The sequence below is a fragment of the Schistocerca serialis genome, chromosome 2 (genome assembly GCF_023864345.2).
Source record: "Schistocerca serialis cubense isolate TAMUIC-IGC-003099 chromosome 2, iqSchSeri2.2, whole genome shotgun sequence".
Taxonomy (NCBI): Eukaryota; Metazoa; Arthropoda; class Insecta; order Orthoptera; family Acrididae; genus Schistocerca; species Schistocerca serialis.
The window spans coordinates 856,806,226-856,825,197 of NC_064639.1; positions in this window are offsets into that span (position 1 = coordinate 856,806,226).

Sequence of the window (18,972 nt, forward strand, 5' to 3'; positions counted from 1 at the left end):
GGTCCCACTGTTTGGTGTACGTAATGTACTGCCAAAATGAAAACATGGAACATTACTACGACAGTTCAGTGTCTTGGCTACACTGATAAATTCTGATGGGAAAAGAACTTCAAGTTGTGTCACTTGGTGTTGTACTTCTGTGGAAAGATATGGACTTTCAGAGCAGCTGTGTGCAATCTAAAGTGCTACAACCATGATGCAATCCTTCCCTTTCCTATCCTGATTCTTGTCACATAAAAAAAAAAAAAATTTTTTTGGTAACATCATTTATGTTCATAGGTTATACATTTTTCGATTCGCTGAACTCCAGTGCGAGTACACTTATGTCACTGGTCGACATGATGTTTGCCATTATGTTTATTTGTTGTGAAAATACTAAAGACATTTTTCAGTGCATGTGCACTTTGGACATGATTTTTTTTTTTTGCCATTATGTTTATTTGTTGTGAAAATGCTAAAGACATTTTTCAGTGCATGTACACTTGTCAACATAATATTTTTTGCCAGTCTGTTTATTTGTTCTGAATATGCTAAAGAATATTTTCAGTGCCTGTGCACTTTATCTGTCAAAACATTTGTATATACTTTTTTCTGATTTGCTACTATGTTTAGTATTCACATTTTGTCTTTGTCTGATATATTTTGTACTTAGTGCGTGTGCACAACATTTAAATATTCTGTAAGTTGTAGAATTTTGTTAGTTAAAGAAAAATTTTGCCGCGCTTGGCAAGTCCAAATGACTCACCATCGCTGCCAAATTTTTGCCCCCCCAGTGGAGGGTTATGAAACACGTATGTAACGCAGCAGCGATGGCGAGGCATTGTAGCATCTGTGACCAGAGAGTATGCGCTTGACCGCGCGAGTGTTGCGAGCGGTTCTCAGTGTGTTAGTAGTAGTCGTGGCGAGTCAGTCTGTCGTTGCGAGTCTGTCAGTAGTAGTCGTTGCGAGTCTGTAGCTCTGTCTAGTTGAGAGCAGTACTCAGTCTGTAGTCGTCATGCAGAGCGGTCGGTCAGTAGTAGCAGCCCAGTGCGGTTGTGTGATGTAGGCGGTCGGCAACACTGGTCAAGATGAGGAATAAGGTATACTGTTAATTAATATAATCATTAGATAATGAAAAATTTTATTTATTGTAATTATTCTCCAACAAGTCTCCCAATAATAATTTTTTTATTTCAAAAGCATTTTCTCAAAAAATTAATTTTTTATTGAACTAAAGATTTCGTTGCACTTCCCATTTCATTCCACTTCTTTTGAAGAAAAATTTCACTAAAATCACAAAAAAAGAGAATATTATTATTTGCAATGCAGTTCCTCCAAGCGGTGCGCAACAACAAGAGCAGATATGTGACATCCATTTATTCTGAGGTAAGACTTTAATTCTGATTGTTTTACACAGGGCCAAAGACCGATATTTCGGTTTAATTGAATTTTCTTGTCACTGAATGGACTTTAATTTTGAAGGATTTATATTTGAGTCAGATTGCGAATTTCACATTTTTGTTGCCATTGTCAGTACATTTCATTGTGGGCAGGTTACGCATAGAGCCATGTCCATCAGCATTTCTAATTAGTATCGTCATTTTCTTTTAAAATTTTGTGGGGAGGTTACACAGTTGGTAAAGTACCCAAAGCTTCTGAAGAAATGTTGACCTCTTCTGAGTATAGTTTAGCATAGTGCTGCACCCATCTATCTAGCTGCTGGTTTTTATTAATGATTGGGACTCCATTTAGATCTTTTATTGCAGCGAACCTCATGCTTGTTGTTTCAATGGCCTTTTTGATGCATGGATACATGCCACTCTATCTGAGCTCTTGGTATTCACCCAGGTGGTTCTCTTTTCTCCAAAGGTCCCAAATCGTCTGTAGATGGTAAATACGGCGCTAGTAGTGATGGGACTTGGGTAACGATCGGAATACCCTGGCGCTGATTGAGCTCCTTGGTGGCTGTGCGGCCGGTGATGCGGCTCGGGTGAGACGGCAGGGAGCAGGCAGGAGGGAGAAGGAGCGACCTTGCCGGGTAACGGCGATCCGTTGTTACGGGGGCACAGCAGCCGCGGCCGTAGCCGGCACAGTTATGTGGGCGCCGCACCCGCCAAGCCGCGGACCGCTGGACGGCTTATTTACACCGGGCGGCGGAGCACTCAGCGGCTGAGACGCATTGGGCCGGTGCCGGGACGTGTAGCCGCGGCCGGTGTCCAGGTGTGAGTACGTCCTGCCGGCGAGGCACATCACGTGGTACGGGGCCACAAATGAGTCTGTCAGGAGGACCACTACCGTGCCAAAAACTGTAAGGTACACTACTGGCCATTAAAATTGCAACACCAAGAAGAAATGCAGATGATAAACGGGTATTCATTGGACAAATGTATTATACTAGAACTGACATGTGATTACATTTTCACGCAGTTTGGGTGCATAGATCCTGAGAAACCAGTACCCGGAACAACCACCTCTGGCCGTAATAACGGCCTCGATACGCCTGGGCATTGACTCAAACACAGCTTGGATCGCGTGTACAGGTACAGCTGCCCATGCAGCTTCAACACGATACTACAGTTCATCAAGAGTAGTCACTGGCGTATTGTGACGAGCCAGTTGCTCCGCCACCATTGACCAGACATTTCTCGGTTGGTGAGATATCTTAAGAATGTGCTGGCCAGGGCAGCAGTCGAAGATTTTCTGTATCCAAAAGGCCCGTGCAGGACCTGCAACATGCGGTCATGCATTATCCTGCTGAAATGTAGGGTTTCGCAGGGATAGAATGAAGGGTAGAGCCACGGGTCGTAACACATATGAAATATGACGTCCACTGTTCAAAGTGCCGTCAATGCGAACAAGAGCTGACCGAGACGTGTAACCAATGCCACCCCATACCATCACGCTGGGTGATTCGCCAGTATGGCGATGACGAATACACGCTTCCAATGCGTGTTCACCACGATGTCGCCAAACACGGATGCGACCATCATGATGCTGTAAACAGAACCTGGATTCATCCGAAAAAATGACGTTTTGCCATTCGTGCACCCAGGTTCGTCGTTGAGTACACCATCGCAGAGCTCCTGTCTGTGATGCAGCGTCAAGGGTAACAGCAGCCATGGTCTCCGAGCTGATGGTCGATGCTGCTGCAAACGTGGTCGAACTTTTCGTGCAGATGGTTGTTGTCTTGCAAACATCCCCATCTGTTCACTCAAAGATCGAGACGTGTGTGCACGATCAATTCCAGACATGCGGATAAGATGCCTGTTATCTCGACTGCTAGTGGGATCCAGCACGGCGTTCCGTATTACCCTCCTGAACCCACCGATTCCATATTCTGCTAACAGTCATTGGATCTCGACCAACGCGAGCAGCAATGTCGCGATACGATAAATCGCAATCGCGATAGGCTATAATCCGACATTTATCAAAGTCGGAAACGTGATGGCGTGATGGTACGCATTTCTCCTCCTTACACGAGGCATCGCAACAACGTTTCACCTGGCAACGCCGGTCAACTGCTGCTTGTGTATGAGAAATCGGTTGGAAACTTTCCTCATGTCAGCACGTTCTAAGTGTCGCCACCGGCGCCAACCTTGTTTGAATGCTCTGAAAAGCTAAGCACTTGCATATCACAGCATCTTCTTGCTGTCGGTTAAATTTCGCGTCCGTAGCACGTCTTCTTCGTGGTGCAGCAATTTTCATGGCCAGTAGTGTATATGTAACTCCATCTTGGGTTCACGGTCGTTGGATAGTGACCGATCGATAAAAAGTAATAATACTGTGTCAGCAGCCACTATTTTGTAATTTTTTATTATGCAACCAGTTTTTACACTGCAATAAAGTCATCTTCAGGCCTATACAATAAAGTTACAATACATCAGATAAATATATAATAGGATGTCACGCGTGGTATTACATAAACGAAACAAATGATACAGATTAATGTATACAGGTAAAAGAAACCAGTAGTTAATTAAAATACTCTGGTTTTAATGAAAGATATGCTATGAACGTACAATTCGATCTGCATCCCTAATAGGAGCACATCAGTCACCTAACAGAAACCATTTATAAAACAGTAGCGTCAATGTAATGGAAACATTAGTCCTAGACATTCATATGAGGCTAAGCGACAAGGACAGTAAACACAGGCACGCTATTAGCAATGTACTACCGTCTAGTCTACCTCTACTTATCATACTGCATTTTAGTCTCGGGAAATGGTGCACGTATGCAGATCTATAGGTTAGTGAAGCTTCAAAAGAAGGCTGTTAGATGCATGGCAAATCGGACCCCAAGACAATCCTGCGGAAATAAACTCGGCGAACTTCATATCATGACAGTCCCTTCGCTATTTGAAACAATTATGCACGTGAAAGCAAATAGTACTATCAAACTGAATAGAGATGTACACAATTACAGTGCGAGAAATAGGGATGATTATCATTTACACAGGAAGGGGCCTAAGTTATCCGAAAAAGATCCGATAATTGCTGGGCGCATAGTATACAATAAGTTGCCACTCAGAATAGGAAGCACCTGTTTTTAGAAACAAATGAAAAGCTTATTTAGTCTCCTTAGCGTTATGTAGTTTAAGTGAATACCTTGAAGCTAAACACTAGAAAGGATCTTGTTCAAGCACTGAGGCCATCATAGAATGTGTATCCATAAACCAGCAAGCACAAATATAAAATAGATGTGCTGCCTTATTATATAAAAATGATCCGTTGGTGCTTGCCCATTTTTATTTCCTTCAGGTGCCTTGAAAGACATACTGTTATAAAGGGAGGCTGCCAGAGCATAAGATCACAGAGGTTGCTCAGTGCATGGTGTACACTACAGAAGTGTGATGGTGAAATCATAATACTGTAAAAATGTGTAGATGAGCATATGACTATCGTGTTGTCATGAAAGTGTTAATATCCATGTTTCCGTCTCTTTCAGATTATGTTAAAGACAACTTATTCTTCTTAACATGTGATGTGTGTGTGTGCCTATTGAAATTGTGTATAACGTGACCACATCTATATCTATGCAATGTCTGCAGATGGATTAATAAATAAATAAACAAAGACCTTATATATATATATATATATATATATATATATATATATATATATATATATATATGGTTCAAAAGATGAGATTGAGAAACTTGCTATAAAATTAAACTCTATGCATCCGAAGTTACAATTTACAGTTGAGCATGAAAATCGAAAATCTATTAACTACCTAGATCTCACTATAGCTAATAACAATGGGAAACATTTATTCACCATATACAGGAAACCTACAACCACTGATATTATTAATGCCACATCATGTCATCCTGACAAGTATAAAAAAGCATTTTTTAAGTCTATGATACACCGAATACTAAAATTACCGCTAGAAGCTAATGAGATCAAAAATGAAATGACCATCTTAAAACAAATTGCAAAAACCAACTCTTTCGACACACGACAGGTAGATATCATTTTTAATAAAGTACAACAATCACAAAGTACTCCACTAATAGGTAATCCAAAATATATGAAGATGACATATATGGGAAACATATCAGATAGAATTACTAATTTATTGAAAAATTCTGGAATAACAATAGCATTTACAACTGACAATACTTTACAACAAAAATTAAGACATACTGTAAGTAAAGATAATGGAAAATCTACCAGATCAGGAGTGTACAAGATCCAATGTAGAGACTGTGAGAAAATATATCTCGGTCAAACAGGTCGAAATTTTGCAGTAAGGTACAAAGAACATACGTCGGGTACCTCACGAACAAAGTCTGTATTTGGCTATCATATAGCATTCAATAATCATGCTGAGGGGACAGTACAACAGAATTTACAAGTTCTTCATTATGCAAATAAAGGCTTACTTATGAATATCCTAGAAGAAATCGAGATATATGATCATTTGAAAACCAAATCATCAATGCTGCTCAATGAACAATTAGATTTTCGCGAAAAATATTATTACGACCTTTCTGACGAAATTTTATAATAAAAGCATCTACTCTTTTGTTTTTTAAAAATATAAGACTAGTTATACCCATGGCAAAAGCAATGTATGTAAAATATGCTGCACAACATAAAAAAATATTAAATTGACATTGATTATTATAAAAACTATTAGATCGATGATTTTAAAAAATTTAATCAGTAGTCTCATCAGTTACGCAGATATACATATTGTGGAACGTACTCTTGGCTGCTACCCTACTGCTATAAAGAATATTGCTATAAAAACTACAGTTAAAATAAGACGATTCTGAAGCATCCAACAAAGATGCAATTGTGAAATAGGCGACTCGGTGTAATCGATATATACCACAACGCCAAGGACTTTCACATCTTTGATGTAACGGGCACTGTAATAGTATTAAGGTTGCCCATAGAGGGCACAACTATTACACATCGTAGTTCACTGTTTTTATCCAAAATATAAATAAGCTGTAGACGTACTAACTATCTGTTAATCAGACATTTAAATGAATCAGTTTTATGTTATTAGTGTATTTCCTACTTTTATACTTTGACGATGGTGTTATATTATGAACGCTGATTGGCAGTTGTGAAGTAGTGTGACAGGAAGTAGGCGGAGCCTCTGCATATTTAAGCTCGTGCTCAGCACTCATAACCATCAGTTGACTGCGTAGCAGCGAGGAGAGCTCCGCCTACCATCCTAAGGGAGCCATGGGTATAATTAATTTTATTTTATCTTGTTAAATTTTGACATCATTAGACACTCTCATTTTATTTAAAGATTGGTATCTAGTATTTCTTAAAATTTATCCACAGGTCTGATGATGGTTTTGTAGAAAGAACCGAAACCGGTTACCTATATCATTAAAACATACATGATGTGATCAAGACTGAACTTTAGTCAATATATATATATATATATATATATATATATATATATATATATATATATGTGTGTGTGTGTGTGTGTGTGTGTGTGTGTGTGTGTGTGTGTGTGTGTGTGTGTGTGTGTGTGTACTGGAAAAATAACAATGATAGCTAATAGCCGACAAAAGTAGTATAGCAAAGCTGTCAGTATTACATAATATGAATAATTCAATCGAATAGGCATTAATGTCGTAAACAATCAGAATAGAATCAAAGCAAGAAAGCGTAAAACTGTGAATCAACTAAAAGAACAAGAGAAGCATGTCAGATATTATGAGTGTAGACATCTTGTAACCTGCAGGTGAATCCACAAATAAGGAGTATTCAATGTGACACATTAGCCTGAAAGTGATGGAGGCAACCTGAAACAGCATCACCAAGATATCCATATTCATTCGGAAACGGGCGAACGTTAGTAAAAAGGTCAACCAACAGATGGAAATAAGAAACAGAGACATATAGGAAACATTTGAGTAGCAACTGTATTCAAACAAAGTAACGACACAACTGAACCGTGATTAAGGCTAAAAAACTAATGCTGTAGGTTACTAAGTTGTTGAGTGAAAAAATATGTCACCAAAAAAATGAAGTACTATCTTACTTAAGAAGCGGGACCATCGTATTGTAAACAGCAATGAGTGTCGCCATAAGCAGCGGTAATCAGCATTAACTAATATTCTTAAAAGATGGCATGAAGCAAAATTGAGTTTACTCTTCGTGTAACGAATACTAGCCTTATTCATTTGTCACCGAACTGTAAGAGCCAGTCTGAAATGTCAAGTTGTTATTAGTAACTTTTTTCCCTAAACTCAAGTGCACTGGTAAACAGGAATTTATCGACTATTGTTAATGGCAACACTGGAGCTTTATACCTCACCTAGCAGCCAAATACGGGTCCGTACTGCACGGTTAGGTGAGTGTGATTCTGAAGACACGTCAAGAACGGAGAACAATGATGAAGAGGACGCATTCAAGTCGCTAGTACAGTCAGCTCTGTTGGAAGGGTAGCCGGAATATCATGTAAAGTTATGGAAAAAGTATACTGAAAATATAGACCATTTTGCTATATATGAGAACGCAACAAAGAAAAAGCATTGTTTGGTGCAACTTTGATTGTTTTAATTTTATATGTTTTATGTATTTTAATAGTAAGACAAGAAAAAGATACATTTTGTATCTCAAGTCTAATCAATTATGTATAAAGTCTCGTTTCTGTTGTTGTCATCTTCAGCAAGAAGACTGGATTGATGCAGCTTCCCACGATACTCTGCCCTGTGCAAGCGTCTTCTTCTCTACGTAAATATCGCATAACTACAGGGTGGTTGTAATTAAACTTTCGCTACTTCAGAGGGTCCCCATGAAAAGCAAGAGATAGTAGGACAATGAAAATTTGTGGAAACATCTGTAAGGGTAAGTAGAAGAGAAATAATGAATAAACCATTGAAAGTAACGTGTTTTAATTTCCACGTGACAAAGTAACATTTGTGAACTGAGAACCATTCTTATGTTTCAGGTTAAAAATGTTGCTCAATCTGACGACCATCTGCATACACGACGCCTGGAACCACACTAGAGGTTATTTTACGGCTACCGAAACAATGGAGGACCATGGAATATTCAGCTACCGTGACACATCTCGTGCGCTTTTTGAATATAGCGCACTGAATCCAGCATACTCAGCCATGGCAACGGTAACTCTTCAACAATTTGTGGGGAAATTTTCGATTGCCCTCTCGCAAGACCAATTCCCAAATTGGCAGTTAATTCGAACTTTCTAATCATGTTATTTAACCCTGGTCCGGATAGAGGATCTCACTGTACTACTTTAATGAGTCGATACTCGCAAAGATCAATAGCACTACTGCCGTTGCTTTAATAAAAGAGCTTTACTAGTAAAGCCCTACTTTCGTTGACCAGATATGACTGCAACTGTAATGCAAACTGATGCTTGAGCTTTAACCGTCCGTCGCCGTACCAGTACTGGCGCCTAATGGAAACTCATTACACTAAAGCTACTACCAACGCAAATCCTGCTGTTCCCGATCTGGACATCATTCCTATAATGTTGGCTATCCATATGGTAAATAGTTTTCTGTCTGTTGCCTCAAGTAGCGGAAGTTTAATGTTAATCTCCTTATTATACTTAGGCCTTATTGTTCCTCTACAATTTATGTCGCTCCAGACTTCCTTCCAATATCAAATTGACGATTCCCTGAAATAAATAAATTTCATAAATTTCTTTTTTCTTCAATCATATTCATTACATTTTCACTAGTTATACGCTCTACTCATCTAATTTTCAACGTTCTTCTGTAGCATCACAATTCAGAAGTTCCTGTTTCTTTCTTTCGTAAAAGTCTTTCTCGCTGTTGTCAGTCTGCATTTAATATCATCTGAATTTCTGTCATTGTCACTTACTTTGCTACCCAAATAACAAAACTCATCTACTTCTTTTAACGTCCCATTTCCTGAGCTATTTGTAGCACCATCGCTGATTTAATTTGGTCATACCGTCTATCTTCTCTACCGTCTTATTAACGTACACAGTCCCTCATATCTCTCTTCGGTCTTAACGGTATTCGCTAAACAACATGCCAGAAACACCCGTTGCCACCACAGTAAAATCCTATCTGTCCCACTCCATTTTTCAGCCACTTTCTGGAAGTCCTTCCCTGTAGCAGGAACCCGACTCTGAAATAAGCTCCCGCATCTACTGAAGACAGTTAATGACACATGTATATTAAAGCAAGACTAATGGTTACCATGCACTCGACACCCTTGAACTTTCTGGCTGGCTCTGAGCACTAAGCGACTTAACTTCTGAGGACATCAGTCGCCTAGACTTAGAACTAATTAAACCTAACTAACCTAAGGACATCACACACATCCATGCCCGAGGCAGGATTCGAATCTGCGACCGTAGCGGTCACGCGGCTCCAGATTGAAGCTCCTAGAACCGCACGTCCACACCACCCGGCTTGAACTTTCTTGTGTCCAAAACGATCTTCCTCATTTCGCAGCATTCTTAGATCTTTCAGCCTCCTTACATTTACTTTCCCCAGAGCTCGCTGTGTTAGAAGATCTATTTTTGTACATCTATAAATCCTTTTTATATCTGCCAATATCATTATTGTCATCATTATTGTCTACATCTACATGGATACATCTACATACATTCTCTGCCTGTCAGAGGTTTCATCGAACCACTTTCACAATAATTATCTATTATTCCACTCTCGAACACCGAGCTCTGATTTCCTTTATTTTCCCGACCTATGTAGGTCGGCGTCAGCAAAATATTTTCGCATTCGGAGGAGAAAGTTGGTGATTGAAATTTCGTGAGAAGATTCTGTCGCAACGAGAAACGTCTCTGGTTAATGACGTCCAACCCAAATGCTATATCATGGCCGTGACATTCCCTTCCCTATTTCTCTATAAAACAACATATGCTGCTCTTCTCTGTACTTTCTCGATGTACTCCGTTAATCCTATCTGCGCAGCAGTACTCAAAGAGAGGACGGAGCAGCGTAGTGTAGGCAGTCTCTTCAGTTGATGTGTTTCGCAGCACTGTGCTAACGGATACGCTCGTCATACGTCCCACATTGATTTCTGCCGTTCTTTCTCGCAGTGTTGCTTGTCCGATAGCACGATCACACTAAACAAACGCCTCTACTCTCGGTCGTTAAGCGAAGGCCATCGGCCACTCGTTGTCCGAGGTGATACGTACTGTCTGAAAGTTAGTATTCTCAACACATTCTTGACATTGTCGATCTCGGAATATTGAGTTCCTTATCGATTTCCGAAATGGAATGTCCCAAGCGTCTAGCTCCAACTACAATCCTTCGAGTTCAAAGTCTGTTAATTCCCATCGTTCGGCATAATCACGTCGGAAACTGTTTCATGTGTATCACCTGAGTACGGATGACAGCTCCGCCAATATTACTGCCGTATGTACAGGGTTATTACAAATGATTGAAGCGATTTCACAGCTCTACAATAACTTTATTATTTGAGATATTTTGACAATGCTTTGCACACATATACAAAAACTCAAAAAGTTTTTTTAGGCATTCACAAATGTTCGATATGTGCCCCTTTAGTGATTCGGCAGACATCAAGCCGATAATCAAGTTCCTCCCACACTCGGCGCACCATGTCCCCGTCAATGAGTTCAAAAGCATTGTTGATGCGAGCTCGCAGTTCTGGCACGTTTCTTGGTAGAGGAGGTTTAAACACTGAATCTTTCACATAACCCCACAGAAAGAAATTGCATGGGGCTAAGTCGGGAGAGCGTGGAGGCCATGACATGAATTGCTGATCGTGATCTCCACCACGACCGATCCATCGGTTTTCCAATCTCCTGTTTAAGAAATGCTGAACATCGTGAGGGAAGTGTGGTGGAGCACCATCCTGTTGAAAGATGAAGTCGGCGGTGTCGGTCTCCAGTTGTGGCATGAGCCAATTTTCGAGCATGTCCAGATACACGTGTCCTGTAACGTTTTCTTCGCAGAAGAAAAAGGGGCCGTAAACTTTAAACCGTGAGATTGCACAAAACACGTTAACTTTTGGTGAATTGCGAATTTGCTGCACGAATGCGTGAGGATTCTCTACCGCCCAGATTCGCACATTGTGTCTGTTCACTTCACCATTAAGAAAAAATGTTGCTTCATCACTGAAAACAAGTTTCGCACTGAACGCATCCTCTTCCGTGAGCTGTTGCAACCCCGCCGAAAATTCAAAGCGTTTGACTTTGTCATCGGGTGTCAGGGCTTGTAGCAATTGTAAACGGTAAGGCTTCTGCTTTAGCCTTTTCCGTAAGATTTTCCAAACCGTCGGCTGTGGTACATTTAGCTCCCTGCTTGCTTTATTCGTCGACTTCCGCGTGCTACGCGTGAAACTTGCCCGCACGCGTTCAACCGTTTCTTCGCTCACTGCAGGCCGACCCGTTGATTTCCCCTTACAGAGGCATCCAGAAGCTTTAAACTGCGCATACCATCGCCGAATGGTGTTAGCAGTTGGTGGATCTTAGTTGAACTTCGTCCTGAAGTGTCGTTGCACTGTTATGACTGACTTATGTGAGTGCATTTCAAGCACGACATACGCTTTCTCGGCTCCTGTCGCCATTTTGCTTCACTGCGCTCTCGAGCGCTCTGGCGGCAGAAACCTGAAGTGCGGCTTCAGCCGAACAAAACTTTATGAGTTTTCCTACGTATCTGTAGTGTGTCGTGACCATATGTCAATGAATGAAGCTACAGTGAATTTATGAAATCGCTTCAATCATTTGTAATAGCCCTGTATATGTGCGTATCGCTGCCCCATGACTTTTGGGTTTTCAGTGTATTATTACTATTAGTGGCAGCAGTAGTACAGTTACTGCCAGTATTAACTTTATAAGTTCATCGTCAGACATTCAAACGATTTTAATACTATTTGTCTTTAAAACTGTTAATTCTCAGGTAACTACGATGTAACAAAGGTATTGCATGTTTGAAATCTTGAGTCGTAACTTCGGACGTTCCCCAGGGTAGTGTTATATGACCATTAATACATCAATGTCTAGTACATAACGTCGGAATTTGGATGAGGCTGCCGTCCGCTGTGGCCGATCGGTTCTAGGCGCTCCAGCCCGGAACCGCGCTGCTTCTAAGGTCGCAGGTTCGAATCCTGCCTCGGGCATGGATGTGTGTGATGTCCTTAGGTTAGTTAGGTTTAAGTAGTTCTAAGTTCTAGGGGACTGATGACCTAAGAAGTTAAGTCCCATAGTGATCAGAGCCATTTGAACCAGTTTTGGATGAGGCTGTTCGCAAATGACGATGTTGTGCACAGAGAAGCTGCGAGGATAGAAAATAGCAGCAAAATGCAGAATGACCTGCAGAGGGTAGACTCTTGGTGTGGGGATCTGTAGTTAACCCTCAACATATACAAAAGTAAGAACTACGCATAAATAGACCAAAAGACCCGCTATTATCTGCTTCCACACCCACTGGAACGAACCACATTCCATAAATATTTATGCGGACACATATATGAAGATTTAAAGCGGGACGATCATGTAAAACTATTTGTAGGAAAGGCAGATGCCAGACAGATTCTTTAAGAAAATCGTCAGGAAGTGGTGCTTCCTGTATGAAACTTACCCAAAATTGTGAACCATAGGGGGTGAGCAGGAAGTGTTATATTGGTCATTAGTTCTTAATTTAAATAAGTACTTGTTGTTGTTATTATTTATATGATAGTTTACATGCATGTGATGTTGGGAGCGTTTGAAAGTTAAGTGGAGCTCCACGTGCTAGTAATTTTATGTAGTGTTGTTTTAGGTCGTTTTCCTTCCCTCTGCAGACTAAACTTTAAACTCTGACCGCGGGGTAGCCGCTCGGTCTAGGGCGCCTTATCACGGTCTGTGCAGCTCCCCCCGTCGGAGGTTCGAGTCCTCCCTCGGGCATGGGTTTGTGTGTTGTCCATAGCGTAAGTTAGTTTAAGTTAGATTAAGTAGTGTGTAGGCTTACGGACCGATGACATAAGTAGTTTGGCCCCATAAGACCTTACCACAAATTTCAAATTTTCCAAACTCTGAGTTAGGAAGCTGCTGCTTAAAGCCATTTTCTCCTGCACATGTTAAAAATTTTAGGAGGTCATATTCACTAGCTTGCTTTCTTTCCTTAAAACTCCGAGTCTTCAGTTTGTTATTAAGTTACGAACTATCTCGGTCATGAGGGGAGAAGGAATTTTATTGTCGCACGGATGAAGGCCTAGTGGATCTACAGATTTTCATTTTTGTCATGGTCAAATCCTAACGAGATTTATTTCGGCGATCATCAAAGTATCTGTTGACTATAACATTTTGTGAATAGTTGGGAGCGACCCTAAGTATCGGCTGACTGTAACTGTTGAAGGATTGTTCATTCAAAAGAATGAAACAAGCCATTAGTTGTAAAATGTCTAATTTTTAATGGCTGTGGCAGACAATTATTTAAATTTTGATTTTCTCATTGCTACTTTTTTCATTAATATATGTTAAGCAGTTATTCTGGACTTTACTAGCCCAATTCCAGCTCCTTCTAGCGATCTGTGGTACATTTTTTTAAATATAAAATGCATATTAATCATTTTGTTTATTTTTCCCATTAGTCATTTACCGGTTTCGGTTATTAACCATCGTCCAGGATGCATCCCAATAATATGTCGTACCCTACACCCTGAATGATGGTTAATAACCGAAACCCATAGATGACGAATGGGACAAATAAACAACTGATGGTTAAAATGCATTTTATAAAATACTTTACGGCTGTTGACCCTCACCTTATGGAAACATTACACCTCTGGAACAGTCCAAAGACTGGTATCTTACTATAACCTTCTTTTCTGATTCTTGAAACAAAGTTGGGAATGGGTAAACCGTGTTCTGTGCAAAATTCTTCTAGCCGTAATCCGTTATAACCCTATTCCTTCAGCCCATGTTCATCTACTACTTTCGTCTTCCCTTATTTGTTATACTATCGAATTGCAGTCCCGTTCACAATTAAACTGTTGTGTCCCAAAACGAACAGAATGATTTCTTTTACCTAATCAAATTTGTTTCAACCTGTCTATCATCTGCAGGATTAGTAGGCTTTTATGTTTGTAGTACTGGACTGTGTCGTCACTTTGAAGGATGTTAGATATTCAGTTATTGTGGTACGTACAAATATCAACGTAGCACTTCGAAAAATATTGATTTATGCCCTTTAGGGAGAATCCTAAAGATCGGCTGTGAATTGCCTTGGTGAAAAGGCTGAAGTCAGAATTTAGCATTGTTACAGGTCGATAATTCATTATGGATTGGGGTTTCGATGTTTTGGGTTTGAGCAATGCTACGTCCTCCGGGAACGGGGTCTGGTAAGTTCACTACTGTCATTAACCCATTGAAAATCAGTTAAAAGAATTACTTGGAATGTGGCAAACTCTTTTGCTAAATGTTACGGAAATATAGTCCGTGCCAGGAGATCTATATTTCGCAGTAAACAACTGTAAACAATTCGTCTGAACATTGGTTTATAACGACCCTGAGGTTAATTCCTTTTGCTATTTTCGGTATCTCTTACTAACGTTTCGTCGTGTCTTGCAAATGGATTTAATCCAGAATATACAACCTGACTTAATGTTATAACAATGACAACGAAAGATTTGCTACCTGAAGCCAGTTATTTAGTAGTAGCTCATACTAAAATATTGTTAATACAACCAGCACTTATAATATGAAGTTGATGTTAAAGTATCATTGGACAGTTACTATGTCATCATGTCACACAGTACATTAAATTTCAGTGCAGTTACTCCCAGACTTTTATCTCGAAGTAGTATTTTCTTCGAGTAATAAGCTTTAAATAAAACAGGCCCTTGCCAAAAAAGTAATCATTTCGTTCTTTCAAGGTAATCGTTAGTCCAGAGAACCTAATTACAGTTACATGACCGTTTCTGAACCACGTTCCACTTTCATATTTTCTGTACTTATACTGTGCACGTGTAAAGTTAACGGTTTTTCATGTCGAAACTTCAATATTACTGTTATGTAAAGTGTGGCATGTATTATATTAAGTACAATGTTTGACTGCATTTAAAATGTCAATTTCAGATTCCACTAGAAAATGTCTGGAACATAAAAGCTAAACCTATCATGTAGTAAAACAAAAAATACTTTCTAGCGATTGGATCGGTATTCATCATTTCACATTACAAAATTGTCCCAAAGATAAGAAAAAAATTATTTCTTTTGCTTCGTCCAGTGTGCCGATTCCGTTGCAAGTGTCTTCAACCCATCGACTTACTAATACTTTTCCCCACAATCGATCTTATATTTACTACTTAAATTTACGAAAACCTCCAAATTTTGTGTTACACACTTTTCTCAAAATTACATATATATTTTTTTCTATAGGAGCTTTCTGTAAATCTATCCTTACTATTTCTTGAATTGATGAGGAGTCACGTAATACTGTTTTACAATACTGTTTTGGTATGGTATAACCGAACAAATACAGGCATGTGCAGCGCCATTAGACATTTCTCACACTCATACCGTGTATCACTTTTCTTCTTCCTTGCTGTGCGCACTATACAATATCTGGAAGCTCTTTTGTTGATGAGGCTTTTGGGAGGGGGGGGGGGGGAGGAGGATAAACCGAAACCTGAAAATGACTGTTTATAACTCGCAAAATAGCTAAAGAAATCAACTGTGTTATACATCACTAAACAGATGGATTTCGCAGCTTTCCTATGGTATAAAGCATGTCATGCCATCTATTAAGAGAGAAGAAGAAACACTAAGAAAAAACTGTAGCTGCTCGGCCCATCTCACAGCTGCCAGTGTAATAACGGTCTTGAAACCTGCGACCGGCTGTGAGCCGGCTGTATAAGCTAATGGGTTCGTACAGTAATGATTTTAGTTTTGGCCGCTCGACTCCATCTCTCAGTACCACTTATATATTGCGGCATGTTGCCTATTATGCTCCGTCAAAGTTGTAGAAGCTATTCCTTTACTGTAATGGCACTCAATATCACAATCTGTATCTGGGCCCGATTAAGGATCCATCTTACAAACGTCCATTCCGTCCGTAATTCTAGGCGTGACAATGGGGCAATAATTGTAACTGGACAGTCCAGCCAGTAACGACTTTGCTTGCGAAGTGTAATAATCTAGACACTTCCCCGTAAAACAGGTGTGTACATTGTCTTTCTCCTCTCTTAGGGATTATATTTATTAAGTTTTATGTTTATTTTACGTCACGTATCACTTTTGTTTCGCACATGTATTCGTAAGATCGTAAACTGCAGTTTCCGATGCAGTAGCGAGGTGACACAGACCCGAATCAGCACCACGAGTCAGATTAACGACCGTTCATCTGATGCATTGGAAGACTTTGCCCGCCCGGCTATCCGCGCGCTCTGACACGCTGCCTCCCTAGCGGGAAGGCGTGCTGGTCCCCGGCACGAATCCGCCCGGCGGATTAGTGTCGAGGTCTGGTGTGCCGGCCAGTCTGTGGACGGTTTTTAAGGCGGTTTTCCATCTACCTCGAAAATGCGGGCTGGTTCCCCTTATTCCGCCATAGCTTCACTGTGTCAGCGATTGCCGCGCAAGCACTGTCTCCACGTACACGCACACCATAATTACTCTACCACGCAAACATTTGGCATTTGGGGTTACACTCGTCTGGTATGAGACGTTCCCGGAGGGGGGGGGGGGGGGGGGGGGAGGCACTTGGGACTTGGAGTCGAACCGTTCGGTGTAGGGCGGCTGTGAGGTGGCTGGACTGTTGAGGGGTGGTGAACCACTGAGGGCTACGGCTGGTGGACGTCGCCTCTCCGTTGCTTCTAGGTCCCCGATTTAATACACACACAACACACAAGACTTTGGTGTGACTTTTAGGTTTTCCACATACGACTAGATAACACAATACAAGCACATTACTTAACGGAAAAAATCAGTAGTTCCATATTTTCAGAAAGACCCTACACTTGTGTCTTTTGGCAGGGGACTGTGGGCGGACAGGGATGTTCTCGTGGTGGCCGAAATGACAGTGGGATAAGTTCGTCGAAAAAGACCTGTTACATTTTTGTCGTATGACGTTATGGGCTAGGAGACCGGGGCTTGGGTTCAGACGTCTGATTGCATTCAGTTTCGCCTTTCTTTCCCAGTGTGAGAGAAGTAACAGGCACATGTTTTCAATTTGGGTGACCGTGGTGACTGCGTCTGTTGTTTTAGTGTGATATCTGAGTTGCTGATATGACAATCAGAGAGAAGAGAGAGGAAAAACCTGTCGAATATTACCAATCTGACAGCCGTAGTCCAGGTTTCCATCCTATGAACGGCTCACCGCCAACAGCGTCACATGCTCTCAGTGTATGCGACACTTCGGAGATGTTTGGTTTTTGATGGAGGTCACTGGCTCAAAGACGGCTGATCACAAACTTGCATGCGACCACCCTTTTCCGGTCAAATACTAGAGGAGTTAATTTCTCCCCGCACCAGTACTCGAACCGGCTTCCTCTACGTCGACCACTACAGCAAAGGTGTGCGTTTACGACATGTATCCCAGTGGCAAGTAGCTAGCTGATGAACTACTGGAACTGAACCGAATTAGATATCGGTAGATGCAGAGACTAGGGTACAACTTATCAAAAATCATGTGGATGGTTTAGAATTTTATCAAGGAGAAGACTTCCTGAATGACGTAACAATGAAATTTACACTTTAATATAATGTTCAGAAAAACAGATCTACAATTCTGAGTGCACTTTCAATTTTCCCTTGATGCTTAAGTAGTTATCTGAACTTCTTTAGGTCCGTATTATTGAATTTATGATGACTGATTACGTTGTTGAAATGATGCCTCGCTTCTCCCGTGAGGTAGAAGTCGAACTCAAAAAAATTCCTGTGCGCGCAGTTCGAGTCCGCACCGTAGATTTTTTTCTGAAAGCGTCGGAATAAAATCAAAATAAGTATTTCGCATTAATATGTAAATTAATTATCAATCGCTTTAAAAGTAGTATAAAGGGTACACAGTGGATAAATCATAAGTCTACCGTATGTAACGCCGATTGACAACACGACAATACTTGGTGGTCGCGATACATACTCGTCTGGTACTCTCACTTTGTCATCTATCTCTGTATAACTGTTTTCTGTACTGCATTAGAACGACGACTGCAACCGTTTGGGCTGTCGGTGGGCGCTGTGCTCGTATTCCCGATGGACCAGCTACGTTGTGGCTTTCCACCTTTCCCTCATTTCCTTTCCGACGCTGCCGTAGCTCCTGCTTTCGGTCGACACTGCTTGTTTAAGGCTTTTTGAAGCTTTTCTTTAACACACTTTTCTGTAATTCCCCGAATATTTACGAGTCATATGAGACGGCAACTTCATTATTTTGTAATTTTCAAGAAACAACCATTTTCGCTTGTACGAGTATTCTGGCCAGTTTTGTAATTGCCTCACTTTGGGTTCTAATTGTGCATTGGTAGATCATCACACTCCAATCAGTGTCGTAATTAGATGGGTCCGGGCAAGATGGTAATCCATAACTTAAATAATGTA